This window comes from Symphodus melops (assembly GCF_947650265.1).
Source record: "Symphodus melops genome assembly, chromosome: 8".
NCBI classification, from domain to species: domain Eukaryota; kingdom Metazoa; phylum Chordata; class Actinopteri; order Labriformes; family Labridae; genus Symphodus; species Symphodus melops.
Window position 1 is genome coordinate 16,891,189 of NC_136698.1, and position 17,473 is coordinate 16,908,661.

A 17,473-nucleotide genomic window follows, 5' to 3' on the forward strand; every position below is an offset into this window, starting at 1 on the left:
TTGCTACAAAGCAGTGTGAGCCATCAGTTGACCCAGGAGCTGGCTAGGGGGAAAGGTCCGCTGATTAAGAACTCTATTTTTCGCTTTCAATTGCAGAGCCTGTCTGCAGGAGAACACAATATGAAGGAGTGTATAAAAAAAAGAGAGTTCTCCCTGAGCTCTGATTCTCTTACTTAGACCCCTTTTCTCTGCACAGCAGATATCTCGCTCCTCTTTAAAATTCACACAGTCTGGACTGAAAAATTAACTCCAAAGCGCAAGCATTTGGCTCCATGAATGCCTCATCATCCAATACGTGGATACCCGATTGTTGGAGGTAAGAGATTAAAGTCAATGTTCACTGTTTTAGGTTTAGAAAAATGGAAATGTGCGATATACCTGTATTTTCCAGTGAATCTCATGAGATATATTACACATATTAAAAAAAAATTCTTTGTGTATATTTCTTCGTCAAAAAAAAAATGTATGATTGTGCTATACGCTTTTCAGTGGGAGAGATTTGAAGGCTTGGCAGATTTTTAGGCAGTCTGGACAATTTAACATTGTATTCTTAGAGGACTCAGTAGATTAAAACAGAGAGATACTTTAACAGTGGCTCTGAAAGAACAAACTTCAAAGAAACAGGAAGAAGAGGAAAATACGGCATGGAGAAAAGACACTGGAAATCAGATCTTGTCAGTATCAAACTACATTTTACTGGAGGCTCAAAGGGGTTGACGTGGCCCAGTTAATTATGATCTAATTATTTCACTATCAGTGGTGATGTAAAATAAAGTAGAATTCTTCAAAACATCCCAAATATGAAATCGAGCAGATTCAAACATTTGAAATGACAAGATTCAGTGCTTGTGGAGGAGGTCTAGAATAAGAGAAGAGAGAGACAGAGAACACAAGGGAGTGGAGGAGGCCATGTGTTTGACCACCAGTGTTTGCTCACAGTCAGGCTGCAGAGCTGTCCCCCGTCCTGTCACACACTCAAACATACACACACTTTCGCCTTGCTGACCCCCCCCCCCCCCCCCCAAGGGACGGAGACCTCCACCTTCTAGAGGTCAGGGAGAAGGTGGAGGTCAAATGGGCACTGATAAGTCCTGCTAATAGGCCAGAGTGTCTGTGGGTGGTGTGTGTGTGTGTTTCTGAAAAGGATTGTTGGGAGAGGGGGTATGAGCTGCTAACTGGGGCTAAAAGCTAAGAGAACAAACACATAGAGCTGCACTGTGCTGATCTACGAGAGCACAAAACACACACAAACACAAAGCCTTGCACGCTGTATGCATGCATGCACACTCTTTAAGGTCAGAGCACAGGGTGAGAATGTTAAACGGCCAAGCTGGGGACATCAAATATTTTCCCAGCCATCACTATCAGCACACCACCTGCCTGAGATCTTGAAATGTGTGAGTGTGTGTGTGTGTGTGTGTGTGTGTGTGTGTGTGTGTGTTTGTGTGTGTATGGAAGAACTAAGCCGCATATAAAAATGTAGCTGATGAAACTGCTTGGCTTTATTGGAGCACACATTGACTCAGACAGACTTAGTTGCAAGCAGACAGACAGACAGACAGTCAAAGGCGCCGGACATCATTGCAAAGTAGACAGATGGAGGTTTTCGGGGGCAGGACTCTGGCTGCTCAGATAGGAGCTCTTTCCCCACCCTTGATGTTCTAAACACCCCCCGCCCCAGCTCTTTTTATCACTCTCTTCCAGGTGTATCCAGGTAACTCCAAGGCCAGGCCGCTCTTTAAACCACGACAGTCAAGGTAACAGGTAATTGCGGAATGGTACTCATAAAATAGCCTGTTTGTCTACAGCTGAACTCCGCCCCGGTCGTTTGAGACGCCAAACCTGAAGAAGAAGGATGAGACTTCTCATGTGACATGGCGTGGTTTCGCTCTTTAGCTTTCCTTTTTTTGTTCTCGCCTCATCCTTATGTTCTCTTCTACAGATTTTCCATAATTTTACTATTCTCTTTCTGTGTGTTTTGAAAGTCTTTGATGAGTATGTTTTAATTCCCCTCTCTGCCTCTCACTGTCTTTATCGCTCTCGTCTTTGACAGCAATATTTCTCTGACTTTATGAGTAGTGTAACTCCGGCTCCCTCCCTCATTTAATGTTTGATTCCAGGTGATAAGAGAAGACAGGGAGATGAGTCTAACTGCAGCGGTTAATGTGGTCAAAGGTTGGAGGCTGTGAAGGGGAGTGTTTGTGTGTGTGTGGGGGGGGGAGGGCAGCAGTCAGTCAGTCCAAGTGGAGACTGGACCGCGTTCAGCTCTTGGACCATGAATTGTGGATGGTGGCGCTTAGCCAAGGCGTCTGCAAACATGCCAGGAAAACATACACATTGAAGCAATTGTCCATATCAGCCTGAGGAGTCATTATCTGACAATCTATCAAGATATCGATCGAGAGTTTGTATATATCTACTGTCACATGTACTTACCTTCTGCAGAGCGATAAGATTACAACTTCTCTTTGCACACAGGCCAATAAACACACGAGTGTGCAAACATGAACACGCACACACACATGCATTCATGTGAACTGCTGTATGGAGCCTCTACTGTATGTACACAAACTGTCAATATAAAACGCTATACAGTACATGTGAATGAAAGTAACCTCTTACACACATAAACAGTACAGTTTACTGTCAAACAGAGTCACAGTCCATCGCCTCACTTTCAACAACCACTTGTTTGTTGCACACCGCAAACAAACAACACAATTCCACACATAGGGCTCATTGACAACTGAACTCTCACTCTCTAACGCTCCATCTTTTTGCTCTCTTGTCCTCTTTGTCCCTCTCTTTCTCTCTCTCCGTTTTCATCTCATTTCATTCTTCACCCTGGCTCTGGCCATTATAAATTCATTGTATTCTGCTGTGGCTGATTGAAGTGATGGGCTGATTCCTCAGAGCTTCCTGTCTGATGGAGGGTGCTATAGCAAATAGCCCAATGGGTCTGTTTAGATAACACTGACCTCTCGCAAACCACTGCCACATCTGCTGAGAGTGAGCTCACTGTCAGCCCTGAGTGGACAGACAAATTAAAATTGAGAGAAAGGACATTTAAAAATAGAGAAAATGGAGGGATTGAGTGAAAGAACTTAAATGAATGTAAGAAATATGAATAGAAAAAAATGATAAAGAAACACGGGATGAGGGGGGGTTACAGGGGGAGAGCAAAGGGTGCAATGATTTGAAGCGTATTGTAACTCCCACCTGCCCTCTCCATGAACAAAAGTGTTAGTCATCATCAGGGTGAATTGTGAAGGGGAGACAAGGGGCCGCTTCGTTGGTCCCCCTGATCTGCATTCTGCCCATGGGGTTACCAGGGTAACGAGTACAGTACATCGAGGGGCGGGAAGGGCGAGAATAGGGAGCAGAGAGAGGGCACTCACCCTTTTCCTTGGAAATGGATATTGGTGCTTTTGTTCTGCAGAGGTTATGATCGTGTTGATTAAGGGGAAAAAAATCTTGTTTAATCGGTCCGCCCTCCTGGCTGGCCTCAGACATCATGTTGGCAACTAGGGTTCACCTGGCCAACAGATCAGCATTCAAACACCAGCATTTACTGAAAGAAGGGAGATAATGAAAAGCAAATTAGTAACAGTGGATTCAAAGGCTAGATTTCTCCTTGTAAAATCATTCTTGAAAATAATCAGGGACAGCTCAATTTCTTCCCCCAAAGAGCCCTTTGACCTTGACTGTCTGTCCATTTATTCTCTTATTGTTGCTTCAATCTTTCACAAAGATCATTCATGTCCGACATATCTCTGAACCTGGGTAAGATCTCCTTTCTTTTGGCTACATATCAATTCATTTTTGTTATATTCTGGTAGTCATCCAGTAAATGTGGTCCTATCTACGTGTGCAGCATGTATCTTTCTGCGGCCTTGCATTTAAGTGCACACTTTATGATACACGCCACTACACACACACAAACCCACACACTCTGTCTTGAAGTGCATTTGAAAATAATGGTCGTTTGCATTATGCAACTCTTTGCACACACTAAGCCTGTTTTAAAGTTACGGTAGGCTTTATCATCGCTCATCTTTAAAAGCAAGGGGTTGTAAAACATCATCGTAACTCCCTCATGTGACAAGATGTTTTACAATCACACCATTAAAAGCTATTGAGGACAAGCTGCATAAGCCATGGAGGAGGATGAGCAGCCGCCAACGTAGGCGGCATGCTCTCTTTTTCTGACCTCCTGACGCAGCACTGAAAATAAAGCATTCCTCACTGCAAGGAGTGCAGCTGCCCTAAGATAATGTTGTTCTTTAATTAAACCATCTCTGTGCTGGGTAAAGGAGTGGAGGAGAAGGCAGATAGTTATGGTAACCTTGAGTAAACAGCTGAAAACAATGGAAATTGTGAAGCGCATTGTCAGTTCTTTGTACAGCACCAGAAATGGTGTGTGTGCGTGTGTGTGCATATTAACAATGTGTGTGAACACTTTCCAGACTTAACGCCAATTAAAACAACTCTTCAGTCAGTCAAAACATGAAACTGACTCAACCATCAGAGCTCATTACAGGAATCAGGTGATCAGCCTCTTAAGCAGCTTCATCTTACCAAATTTAATCTTGAAACAGTGATGATTAAAGAGTGTGGATAACACAGCACAGAGGGTTCAAAACAGGGTGGAATAACATATACTGCAGTCTATAGAGATAAGAGATATAAAGATAAGCTGCATCCTAACACAAATATACATGTGTTTTTTTATACTTAAAATACTATTTCAATAGAATGCACCAATGTTTGTTTAAACAATTGAGTGTATAGAAATTAAGGAAGAGGACGATGGCCTAAAAGTCTTTTAATAAATTAGTCAACAACTTGTCCCCCTTCATTTCCTTTTTTTTCTGAAAGTGCTGATTTTTATTTTTTTTTATTTTTTTTGAGCCAATGTATAAATAAGTTTAACACAGGTGATAATTTTATACTAAATAATTCTTCAGGCCAGTCCCATATGAACATTTTGCAGGATTTATCTTATTATTATGAACCAATGTTTTGTTAATGCACTGAATTATGGCGTTAAAAACGACAAAACAGGGAAACTTGATAATTAGCCAGGCTTGATTTAAATGGAATAATTTATTACGACTCATATGTGGTACTTTTGGTCAGGGTGATAGTCCTGTGCGTGCAGATACTCCATCGGACAGTAATGTTTCGTAGCGGTAGGTCAGAGCTGCTACCGCTGCGATTTGAGACAAATAATTCTCTATCTCCGTGATGATCCGTATCCTGCGGTTTGGTCCAAACATCTGCTGCCACTACACACATTTGGCACAGACACTAAGAGAGAAGGGGGAAAAAATCATTGAAACCCTAATGTTTTTCGTCACGTGACCTATAGTCCGGTATCATAAAAAAAACCGAAACAACAAACAGGGGTGAAATGCTGTTCTTGCGGCTGAATAGTTGAGCAGCTGATGTAGTTGCAATTCATGCTGCAGTCGCTAGGAGGAGGTATGAATGAAGACAGACTGCTCTCCCTCTGCTGAGAGACTGTCATCAGCTTCAATGAAATCATTTAGAGGTAAACGTTAACCAGAAGTGAAATACAGAAAAAGACACAATAAGTAGGCTGGGTATAGGCCTATCATATAGGCTTTCAAATATATATTTTAAAAAACGGAAAGCAAAACAATAATAATAATAAAACAAATAAAAAAGTGGCCTATAGGCTAAACCTTTTTCTATCATCTAATTAATGTGAGTCTATACGCATATACTATTTTATCTCTTTCTTTTCTCTTTTTTTCAATCCTATTATTCCTGCTATCTGAGGGCGTCGCGCTGTTTAGGAAGTTACGGACTTAAACAGATCAAATCTTTATCTGTCGTTTGACCTCTTCAGATTTCGAACAGGGAGAAACCCTGTGTAGAAAATAAACTGAATATGTAGAGTGTTTTTTAGGGGAAAAAAATCCAGAAAAAAAGTCATTTAGGTTTCAAGCTTTCCATTTGGCCGCCTGAAAGAGACTTCATGCCGATTGTCCTGCTGGTCATCTCACTCGATAGAATGCAAATGTAGAGGTGTATAGGGCCTGGTGCGGGAAAGCCATTGATTTGAGATGAATACAGTGGCTACTCTCAGACCCTTCACAGTTATTAGTACTAATAGAGAATGATAAAATAGTGAGAGAGAAGCACAGATTTGCACAAATGCTCTAAATAGCTGGCTACTCCACAGGCCTCTCGGAGAGTTTGGCTTGCAATTTGCATTCCTTTGTGTGACAACTTGTAATCCTCCCCTCAGCATGCCAAGAAACACACAACAGATTTATTGTCCCAGTCAACAAATCGTTTAAGTCATCCCAAACCTATTACTGCCTAATGCAGAGGGAGCCCCACATGCAGTCCCACGCACGGCCTCGTCTCGACCACCGGAGGCCTGCAAACACGGGGCCCCATGGCTCCTCCGCTTGGTTGAACCCCCGTCTATTCAGAGTCCATGCACTTCTGGAGCTTTAGACATTTCTGTAGCAGCCTGGGAGGTGGAGGAGTAGTAGGCTACAACAACCATGTCTCAGCCTCAGCCCCTCTGGTGTCAGGATTGCCAAGCTGCACAGAGCCGAGGTTTGCACCGCTACAGGCTCACAAATGTGCGCTTTATGTTTGAAGTTTGTGAAAGAGGCACGTCTGTCTTTGTGAAATGGGCCTAACGGTGACACAGCACTTATCCAGGATCTTGATTTTTTTTTCCATATAAAAATAGGACGCAATAAATGTGAGATTAATTAAGAAGAATCCCACAGGACGTTTTTCGTAAACTCGTTGATGCATGCAGGTCAGATATAACTTAGGCTGGGCCTATATTATTATAATCATCTGTGGGATGTCAAAAATCTTTCCAAATGCATTTATTCCCTGGGATTCTCCCTTTTTCATTTTAATTCGTTATCGGTGTTGTACACTCTATTTATTTTATGTCCGTAATAAAACGTGCGCGGTATCTTAAATGATCACCAGTGTCATATATTTATTCTCGACAACATGACGTAGGCATGAAAGATGTTTGCTCCTGTTATTATGTTTGCTGGAGAGGAACCACATCCTCACGTACAGAAAACCCATAACAACTGTGGGGGTTTTTTGTTGTTGTTGTTGTCTGAGACATGCAGGCGTAGGGACACACAGGAAGATGTTTTTTTTTATCGTCTGGGTTACACATTTAGACAGTTTATTTAAGATTAGGAAATGATGGCCTATAAGAAGACAACTTAGTTTAAAAAAAACTTCTAATTGAATTAAATTCCGCTGAATTGAACGAGGATATAAAAGAGTGAGGGTGTAGCGACAGAGGAGTGGAAAAACTACAGCCCATCTGTGACTCGAGCTTTCGGGGCTCACCCTGGGGGGGGGGGGGGGGGGGGGGTATAGTGAGAGTGAGAGAGAGAGAGAGAGAGAGAGAGAGAGAGAGAGACGGGGGACAATCTCTACCCACCCGTCATCTTCCCACAAACATAACAACCCCTTTGATTCGTTTGTTGGGACACACACAGTCATGTCTAATTGTTGTTTTTCCTTTCCAGGGTGCCCTACAAGAAGCGTGTGCATGCTGCAGGACAGACAGCGCATATGGCATTTGTCCTCATCTGAAACCACAGTAAACGGGCCTGAACTGGGCCCGCGTGCCCCATCGCATGCACAACAACAGACTCGAGATGGTGGTTCAACAAGCGTCTTTTTTTCCTCCAAGGAGGTCAACACACAGCTATAATTATAACGGAGGAAAATGTCAATTTTAGCATCTGAAAAGAAGAATCATTTAGCTAGCAAGAAGCTGGGCTCACTTAGGCACTCCCCCCAAAAAAGTGTTATTTCTTAGTAAATATATTTGTCACTTTTCAACCATTTTTTTTTTGTCTCCTAAGCAAGTTTGAAATGTAGGCTATATCTGGAACAAATTTCTGATGAAAATGAAACAAGAGCCCCCTATCCCTGTCTTTTTGTACGTAAAGCATACTCATTACCCTGTTACATGCGGAGGGATATTGATATAGAGTCATCAGGCTGCTTTAATTGTCCGCGTGCTGCCAGGCTGTGGAGCACCAGATCCGCTCATTATAGTCACAACTTCACGGCTAATTCAGTTTTTTTTTCTTGCTGCAAACAAGGTCGATCTGACTGGTTTACACTTATTTCAAGGTCCAGTAGAGCCAGTTATCATTCAGATTTTTTTCCATCCCTAATCCTTCTTTATCCTTATTTAAATGTCATTCATTGTAACACAGAGAAACGGTATTATACAGGTGAATGAAGGGGTTAAGAAAACAATTGTCCATCATTGCAGCGCACACACAATGACGTGAAACCTGCATCATGCAGTCAAAGCTGAAACACATGTTCTCCATTTCCATTCAGTCACTCACTGTGCTGGCTGATTCACACACCGTCTCCCCTTGGGCCACCATATCAAATTTACTTCCCCCCCCCAAAAAAATAAACAAGCTATGTTAAAATTGAACTTGGCATTGAATTGAATATAATTGAGAGCTTGACTCTGGATTAATTAAGCAGGCATGAGTAAAAAAAAAAAGATTAACAATTATAGGGCTAAAAAATGAAGAATATAATGAGTTAAACAAATATTAAAATATGATTGATACATTAAAATGTGTTTTTTTAAAGTTACACACTACTACTTTCAGCAGGCCTAAAAAACAATGTAAAAAACATTTAATTATAATACGTTTTGTGCAAAAATGTAGGCCTATAATAAGAAAAAAAAGAAATTATAACATCAATAAACAATAATAACAACGAATAGATGTTTTATTAGTTAGTATTTACTTCATGGTTATAACTCTTACAAATACAATACAATAAAAAATACAATACGAAAATTTAGTAAACTTTTAATTTTTTTTTGAAAAAAGCCCCACAAAGCTCAGAGTTACCTTTGAGTTAGGCCTATGCACTCTGCAATGTAAATCATTACAAATTGCTTCAGTTCTGAAAGCCGGCTGAGCTGTAGTGAAAAGTTGTGCTGGAATTCATTTATTTTTGTCAAATGTAATTTTCTCACAGAGTGCGTCAGGCCCAATAAAGTATGGATGTGGAGGGATGTTTGAAGTTGTGCTTGGCAGAGAAAAGCCAGTATGTTTGAGGATTGTAAGAATTCAAAGACTATTTGTGAATGTCTTTCATTATTAAACATAATTCTCACCTTCTGAGCTTTAGCTGAGTTTTCATATTGTGGCCAAAATCATTCTTTCTCTACAGGCCAAAATGAAACATCATGAAATATTTAAATCAACACCAGTTTTGGAGCGCATCTGCATTGAATAATCCAACATTTTGCTGCTCTCTTAAATCATATCTTATGCAGTTAACTAAAAATATTTAGAAATCCTTTTGAACAAATATTTTTCCACAAGATTTTTCAAACTGTTGAAGAAGCTCAGAAGAGCATCATGAAATATTAAGAGGTCACACTTACTCACACAACTACAGAAAGAACTGAGAGCACTGATTAAATACATCTCCCCCTCAAGGCAAAGGAGTAGCTGTCATGACCTAACCAACATGATTTTAATCTGAATACATTTGTCTGGCCAAACGACTTCTTCCACACATGCCCTTGGTTAGGTTGTCTCGTTTTTTGAGACTTCCCAAAGACTCGAAGCGTAACTCAATCTGTTGACAATCAATACTTTGCCCCGGGCCTATTGAATAAATACATGATTTAATTATTTGGAAATCACTGCTGCAAAGCCCCCTTCACCTCATCCAAGAAGGAAATCTAGAGCAGAAATGGAGCCAGACCTGGCATCATTTCAGTGGTGCTTCCAATTATTTTAAAGGAAATTAATTTATAAGACATTTTACACTAAAACTGCATTTGGCAAAACACTTACATGAATAAAAAAAATACAGATCACATTGATTTAATACCAGAGGGTATTTCTGAGTCTGACCGAGTGTGTTGGCAGCAGTGAAGCAGGTGTTTTTTCTTCTGTTTTGGAGGTCCCGCCATAATCTTTAGGACAGTTTTCCGCGGTCCCAGGTTCTGAAGCCTTACTTCACCTTTTCTCTCATCTGCATGGCCTGCCGCTGCTCTCCTCCCCTCCACTTCTTTTTGGGCTTTTGATCAAAGCTGGCCTCTCTGCCACTGCTGCCCATCAGGGGGCTCCTCACCCTCACCTACAAAAACACAGCCTGCTAGGCGTCCCTCTCTGATGCACACACACGGGAGCAAAAAAAAGGAGCAAACACTAGAACCCACACACAGACTCAGAAATGGAGAAAACCTCCAACAAATCCCCCCAAAAAAGGATTTCTAAAGGTTTTAGTAGGAGCTCGAGTTCTCTGGCGGTGTGCACATGGCTTCGTAAATCAGCAGAGGTTCATATGTATTTATAAGTGAAAGAGACAGGGCATGTTATCCAGAAAACATGCTATGCTTTGTCTGAGCAAACATATTACGTGCTGGGGCATTTTCCACAAACAGACCCCAGAACAAACAGGAGGCACAGCTTGCTTACATGTGTAGGACTGTACTTAGCTCCACCTGTAAGCTTTTATCTGAAGGCCCAGTGCCCGTGTTACTTCCTCTTCTGCACTTGACCTCAAAACTCCTCTCATTTGGCATGTGTACCTCCAATTATAGACATAAGAAACACGTTGGTCTGCTTTCCACAGAGCCTTCTAGAAGAGATTTTTTTCATTTTTTTATTTCGTCTAATCAAAGCAGCAAATATTCATCTTCAACAGCTTCTTTTCTTTCTCTTTCTTGTTGGTTTCTCTTTGAAAATCGGCTGCTCTTCTCCAGAACTGGAAATAATCCTGTTGAAACATCTGGTGATGACTCAGGCTGCATATCAGATACACATCACATGTAATTCATTATCCTGTGGTTGGCCTTTCCCGCACAAATTGGACTTTGTATATTTTCAGAGGGTCCCATACATATACATGGGACCCGGCTGTGATGACACATCGGCCCGATGAAAGTGTTTCCAGTGTTTGTGTCCCGGTTCAAAGGGGCTGATGGGTACCTCCGCTGGTGATGTGACACAGGAAGCACCTTGGGCCAATCCTCTCCACCCTCACCTGCACCCCCAAGCCCCACATCCCCATGTTACCCCCCTTCCCAACAACCCTGGGGGTTAATTAAATAATTAAGTACCAATTAAAGCATTAACTGCCTCCCGGGGGTTGTGAGGCAACACTGAGGTGCAGTGTGGAGTGAGTGGGCACAGAGGTGAAGCAGAGCAAGTTCAAAAGGGTTTTATTTTCTAAAACACAATGACTAAGACGAAGGTTGGCTGCTGCGGGGCGAGTGGATGGCTTCAGTATATTTAATATGTTGTCATTGCATGGTGTAAGTTCTCAGAACATCAAAAAAATATTTCACAGTGAGTGTGTTTTTGATTGATTTTCATGTTACGTATTCAAATTACAAAAATGGATAAGGGGAAGTGAGGGACAAAGTTGAATTATAATTAATCTCATTTGCGTGTTTAAAATTCTAAATCAGAAAAAACAAATTTCCCCTACTTGCCTTTTGACGGGGAAAAAAAATGAGTCCTACTTGGAGCTCCTGTTGAGTTAATAGACAACAAGCAATGAGTTGAGACAAACACTGGGAAGTCTGAAGGGGTGGACAATGACAAATCACAGTTACTCATGTTCAGGGCAGGACTGGGATAAAAAAAAAATAAGTCCAGGCATTTCTGGCTCAGACAGAGCTCACGCCACCAGTCGAATACAACACACCTGTTAGCCATTCTTTCGACACCCTCCAACAATTATAATTTTTATTCCCTCTATAAGAAAAGTTGACACGTGCTATAGACACCTGTACCAATCCTTAGTGATGGGAATCAAACATAAAGAATAAGAAAAAACAAAAAATGTACAGAGGGTGCATGAGAGAAAATACATTTCAAGTCCAGTGAGCATTAATGTAGCATAAAGAAAGAAAGTTTCAGCCATCACATGACTGTGAAGTTTTCCAACTGTGGGGCTGAAGAGAGTCCGTGTTATGTGGGAGATCAGTGTTGATTATGAAGGACATATCTTTGCTCAGGCAGAATTATGCCAGAAGTATTTCTGAAAAATATATGATAGAATTCATTATCACTTCAAATGATGTATGTATTTAATATGTACACTATCTTTAATGCACTATGCAATGTAATTGTAAAGCACATTTACTCACATTTTAACATAAACGATGTCAGTACACGTGATGGTGCTTTATGTTTCCACTAAATCTCAGAGGTAAGTACTCTCTTTGTTTGGATCAGCTGTCTTTCTAAACTATTGAACACATCCACAATATCAAACATCTTTGACAAGGAGGAAAAAGGTAAACAGTGAAAAGTGAACTGTGGCCCGCTCTGCTCCTCAAGTCTGTCTTTGACTATTTTTTATGTTTCAGTCAGATGACATGGGAACATCAAAAGTGTCCAGTCCAGCCCTGCTCAGGTTATTGTCACTGAGATAGTTGTTGTGTTCTTTACCTTTCTACTGATATTCTCTTATTCATGTTTGCACTGTACGTGAAGGAGAGATGACATTTAACTCATCAGTTATACATCAGGTACATTTTAGAGAAATCATTTTTTACTTTTATTTGTGTACTAACCAGTCATTTAATTTCCACTGAAGAAGAAAACAGTAAGTTTACTTGAATCAATATTCTTTGACTCTTTCCAGCCCTGGAGCTTTCTGGGAGTTGATCAACAATTGTTCACTTCCTGATCTCATTCTGACAGCATGGAGCCCAGGAAGACTAGCTGCCATTAAATGGGCAGCTAATGGGGATCCTAATAAAACAATAAAAACAACAACGAATTCAGCAAACTTCATGCAATTCAAAACACAGGCGAAGAAATTCTAATGAATACTCCATCCATGTCTGGCTGTGTTATCCCTCACACAGACACAACTACTGGAAACACCTTTAGCTTTGAGCTGAATACAGTCTTCTCTCTGTGGCCAAGGTTTTTTTTTTCCAAAAAAAACCCCTGCTGCTCTCCTGGACTGTGCTTAAACGGTCAAAGTTGAAGGGGTAAAAGAGAGCGAGTGAGATAAAAAGCATTGAGGGCCATATCCATCCAAAGGGCGGATACATAAGTAGCAGTGCATGTCCATGTAAAGCTCAAATGTTTCCCGTGTAGAGTTGAGGTCAATTTGCTCTCAGTTGACTCAGTTTACTGTGTAACTTAAAACTGCAATTCATTGAATGATAACATACACCTAATCCTGCAGTACTTCCTTAAAGGTTAGCACAGCAATTTCATGGTTATTCCTCGCTTTTATTTTCAAGAATATCTACCTGGTAGGTTGACTAAGATGTGAATTAAATCTTGCTGCCTTGCAAAGGGGAAACTGCCCCCCTGGAAAATGATTTCCTTTCAGAAAACCCAGGTTCAAATCTCGTTTGTTACCTATACGTCCCTCTGAGCAGCTGTGATCCAGCTTCACTCCGCTGCCTGCTCCCAGCGTGCTTGTGTTAGGGTTAGCCTTGGCTCTGTTCACTCCCCACAGGCACAGTTATTGGACATTTTTCCTCCACATTTAGGACCAACAGGCTGTGTCCCGGGCTCCCCCTCACCCTGTGTTTACCCAGGCCGGACGCCCACCTCCCTTGCAGCAGGTTCACACAGAGTTCTGGGGGTTCGACTGGTCGAGTGAGGCCTGTGTCAAGAAATCACATCATCATGACACGGCAAAGAGGGAAGAAAAAAAAACATCTTCACAGTGCAACTAATAGCAGTGTTCTTTTAACTTTTTAGCCAGCAAGAAAAGGACAGATGAAATGGATCAGAGAATCAATATTATCCGAGTTTGCGGTGACAAAATGATGACATTTCAGCTGAGTGAAGAGGCTAAGCTTTAAAATGTAATCTATCTCACCTTTTAGGCATTTCAGTAAGGCTGAGAATAATTAATGTGAGGCAAAAGTTTTCATAAGCTCTGTGGCTTCCAAGGCATTCATACAAATGACATGTGAGACTGGAGGAGAGGGAAAAAGACACCATGGGAGCGAAGGCAGCGAGGAGGAGCAGCCCAGAACGGAGGAAGACAAGGAATGCAGAATGTCCAAGAAAACACAAGACGGCAACCCAACACAAGTGACTGCAACTGTTAGGCATTATCATCCTTATGCACGGCCAGAAATTCCTGCAATGCAACAAAGCATATACAGACAAATGGACAAACCGAGGAATGCTGACAGCAACTGCTCCTTATGTGTTTTCAGTGTTGAGAGGGAATCTAAGGAATGGTTCCAAAAGGAATTTCAGATATCTGAAGCCATCTTTCACTTTCCTCCTAGTGTAAGAATTTAAGCTCATACTGTTTTGTGAAAGCACTGAACATCTGAGAGTCATTCATCAAGCAGCACAGCTTGTCTGTTAACATTATTCAAGACTACATCTATCTAAAATCGAGAACAAATGCTTCTGCACTCGGAATAAAACAAGTCCCAGGTTAGCACGTGAACCAGCAGCCTTTTATGAAATATTACCCTCCTAGCTCGAGCTCTGCTCTCTCCCTGTCTGCGTGTCGCTATCTCTCATCTCTCCTTCTCTGAATGTTTCTTCTGGCACTCAGCTCCCCTGTCTGTGTGCATCAACAAACACAAGAGGAGGAATCGGCAACTGTATTAACAGATGGCCAGAGTCAATAAAACACACACAAATCAAGTGTTGGACACATCTGCGTACGCTGAGTCTGACTAAGCTTTCTGTGCGGTTCGAACGGGAGTGATGGAATCACAGCAGCTTGGTCAGATTATAGGGGACGGGGCAGATCACCCAAGGGACTGCTGACAGCAAATGGATTCTAGAACAAAAGTAAAGGAGGACAGAGGCCACGGGTGACATGTTTCAGTCAGATTAAAGAGATATAATTGACCTATCATGTTCCCATTAGCATAGCTTTAAAGAACATTTTCTCTATTTGAAATATTGTTATTTATTCATTATGTATGAATTATTATCATTCATCACAGAAAATTACACACTCAATGAAAATATGATGCAAAAAACAACAAATGTAAGGAGTAAAAGTACACAGGCTGATTGACCTCTTTTATTCTTTGAACTGATCTTCATGTTTTTTTTTTTGTTCTGCCACACCCAGAGAAATAAAAAGTCGATTTTGGTAAATAAACTGGCTTCTACTGTTCTTAAATCAACACAAAACGTTAGATTGGGAGTCGAGATGCTGAAAAAGTTATCTATCATTTGGCTTGTAGGGTTGTTGGGTTTTTTTGGGTTTTTTAAAGGGGACTGAAGCAGTCTATGAAACACAGATCACACTCATAGCCAATCCATTCAGAGCACCAATATAGCTGTTCATTTTTAAAAATAAAACTATAACAGTTGGAGGAGTATCTGAAATCACGTGGGTCTTGGTTTTGTCTTTTATTAAAAAGGATATCAAAGAGGTTCAAGACACAATAATATGTCTGTTGGTTAAAAGATTCCTACCCTCTGCAGTTTCTGCTTTAAACACTTACTACACACAAATATGCAACATCGGCGCTAAACTCACTCACTGATGATTCAAGATTCCTACAGTGGCAACCCTTGTTTAATAAAAACTCATGAGGAAGAGCTATCAAGCTTAAACAGTCCTAATGGCTGTGTCAAGTTTGTTGAACTATCTGGGGCAAGTGTTAGCCAGAGAAGCTTCTGGCTGCAGCTAATAAAACACACGTAAAAGACAGACAGACAGACAGACAGGCAGACAGACAGGCAGACAGACAGACAGACAGACAGACAGACAGACAAGCAGGCAGGCAGGCAGGCAGGCAGGCAGGCAGGCAGGCAGACAGACAGACAGATAGACAGACAGACAGACAGACAGGGAAAGAGAGAGAGAGAGCGAAAGAGAGACAAAAATACTTTTGTTTAAAGTGGAGTGAGTTATTTTTAAAATATTTTTTAAATATAAATATATCAGAGTCAAAATTGTTGTTAATAAGGGGATCAGGGTTGATTATTTCATGTTTCCTTTAAATGCAATGCAGTACCACAGCAGTAATTTAGATTGACTCGTCCGTCCCGGCAGTCTCCTACGTCACTGGAAAGTCAAACAATACATTTACATGTAATGAGGAATAAGCCATTATGGAAAGGCTAGCACTGCAGTAACTGGAGAGATGAGACCAGCCTGCTGCTGATGGGATACAAAGGTTAATGCTGCACCGAGCTAATCTTCAATTTGCTAAAAACATACCCAAATAAAAAGCACATCAAAAAACTAAATATGGGTAAGCCGGCTGGAAAATAATGAATGCTTAGAAAAAGCATCAAACATCAAACAGATGTAATCAGATGAGGTCGATAAGTATTTGGGGCTCGGTTAATTCTCAACAAATTATCTAATCCAGATGTTGCACTCTCAATGTAAACACCGTGCCCTGCAGAATCATAAAACAAATAAGCATGAAAAAGGTTTAAGTTTCAAACATAGCCTAACCCCAGACTGAGACCTCTCCACTTAAAAAAAAAAAGAAAAGAAAAGAAAAGAAAAATCCACACCACACACTCTCCCCTCTGCTGCCTGCTTGAAACAGGAAAATGTAAATATGGTAATATTTAGCACGTGTTTTAAAACAGATCGGTTTTCTCAAGCAGGGAGAAGCAGAGAGAGAAGAGAGGCAGTCTGGGAAGAAAAAGAAAGAAAAAAAACTGGCCCACACACGATAGAAGGCCTCCCCAGATTTGTGAGTGTGTTTCAGTCTGTGCGATGTGGACGGGCTGCGGCTTCCTCTGTTTGCACACAACTCCACCAAGAGCTCTGGCCTGGCGCTGATGGCCGTGACACGCTCCAAAACACCAAACTGGATCTGTCCCACTGTGAGTCTAGAGAGTCAACAACAACTTAACAATAGGAAAACACCACTCCAATGGGTCACATCATCCATCTGGGCACTACGGCCATTTTTTTTCATGGAGGGAAAATAGGAGGAGGGATATAAAGGAGGGGTAGGAGACAGAGAGAGAGAGAGAGAGAGAGAGAGCGAAGGGAGGAGCAGAAATGGAAACATATGGATGTGTTTAAGGACCACCAGGGAAGGGAAACTTGTGCATTTTCGCATAAACCCTGATAAACTCCAAATATGTAATTACACGGGGTTTAGGGCTTGTCTGTTGCCGATTCATTCAGGAATTTCTGGTTACGTCTCTCTGAGAGTTGGGGTGTAACAGGGCTCTTTATCGTTCTCAAGTGGCGGATCCGCTCGGCTTTAGTGCGGCCGAGCTCTCCACACACACATTCACTCAGCTGTGGACCTGCACAGTGTGAGAGTGCCATCGCCCCCCCTGCCACCCCCCCCAACCTCTTTAACAAGGCGGTGTGTGAAAGAAGAAAGCAGTCAAAAGAAATACCTTCAACTACATAAAAAAGGCAAAGGAGTGGGGACTCTTGTAAAATACCTGCAGCACGTTTAAAGATTTCATCACGTCGCAATATTTATAGTTCTTCC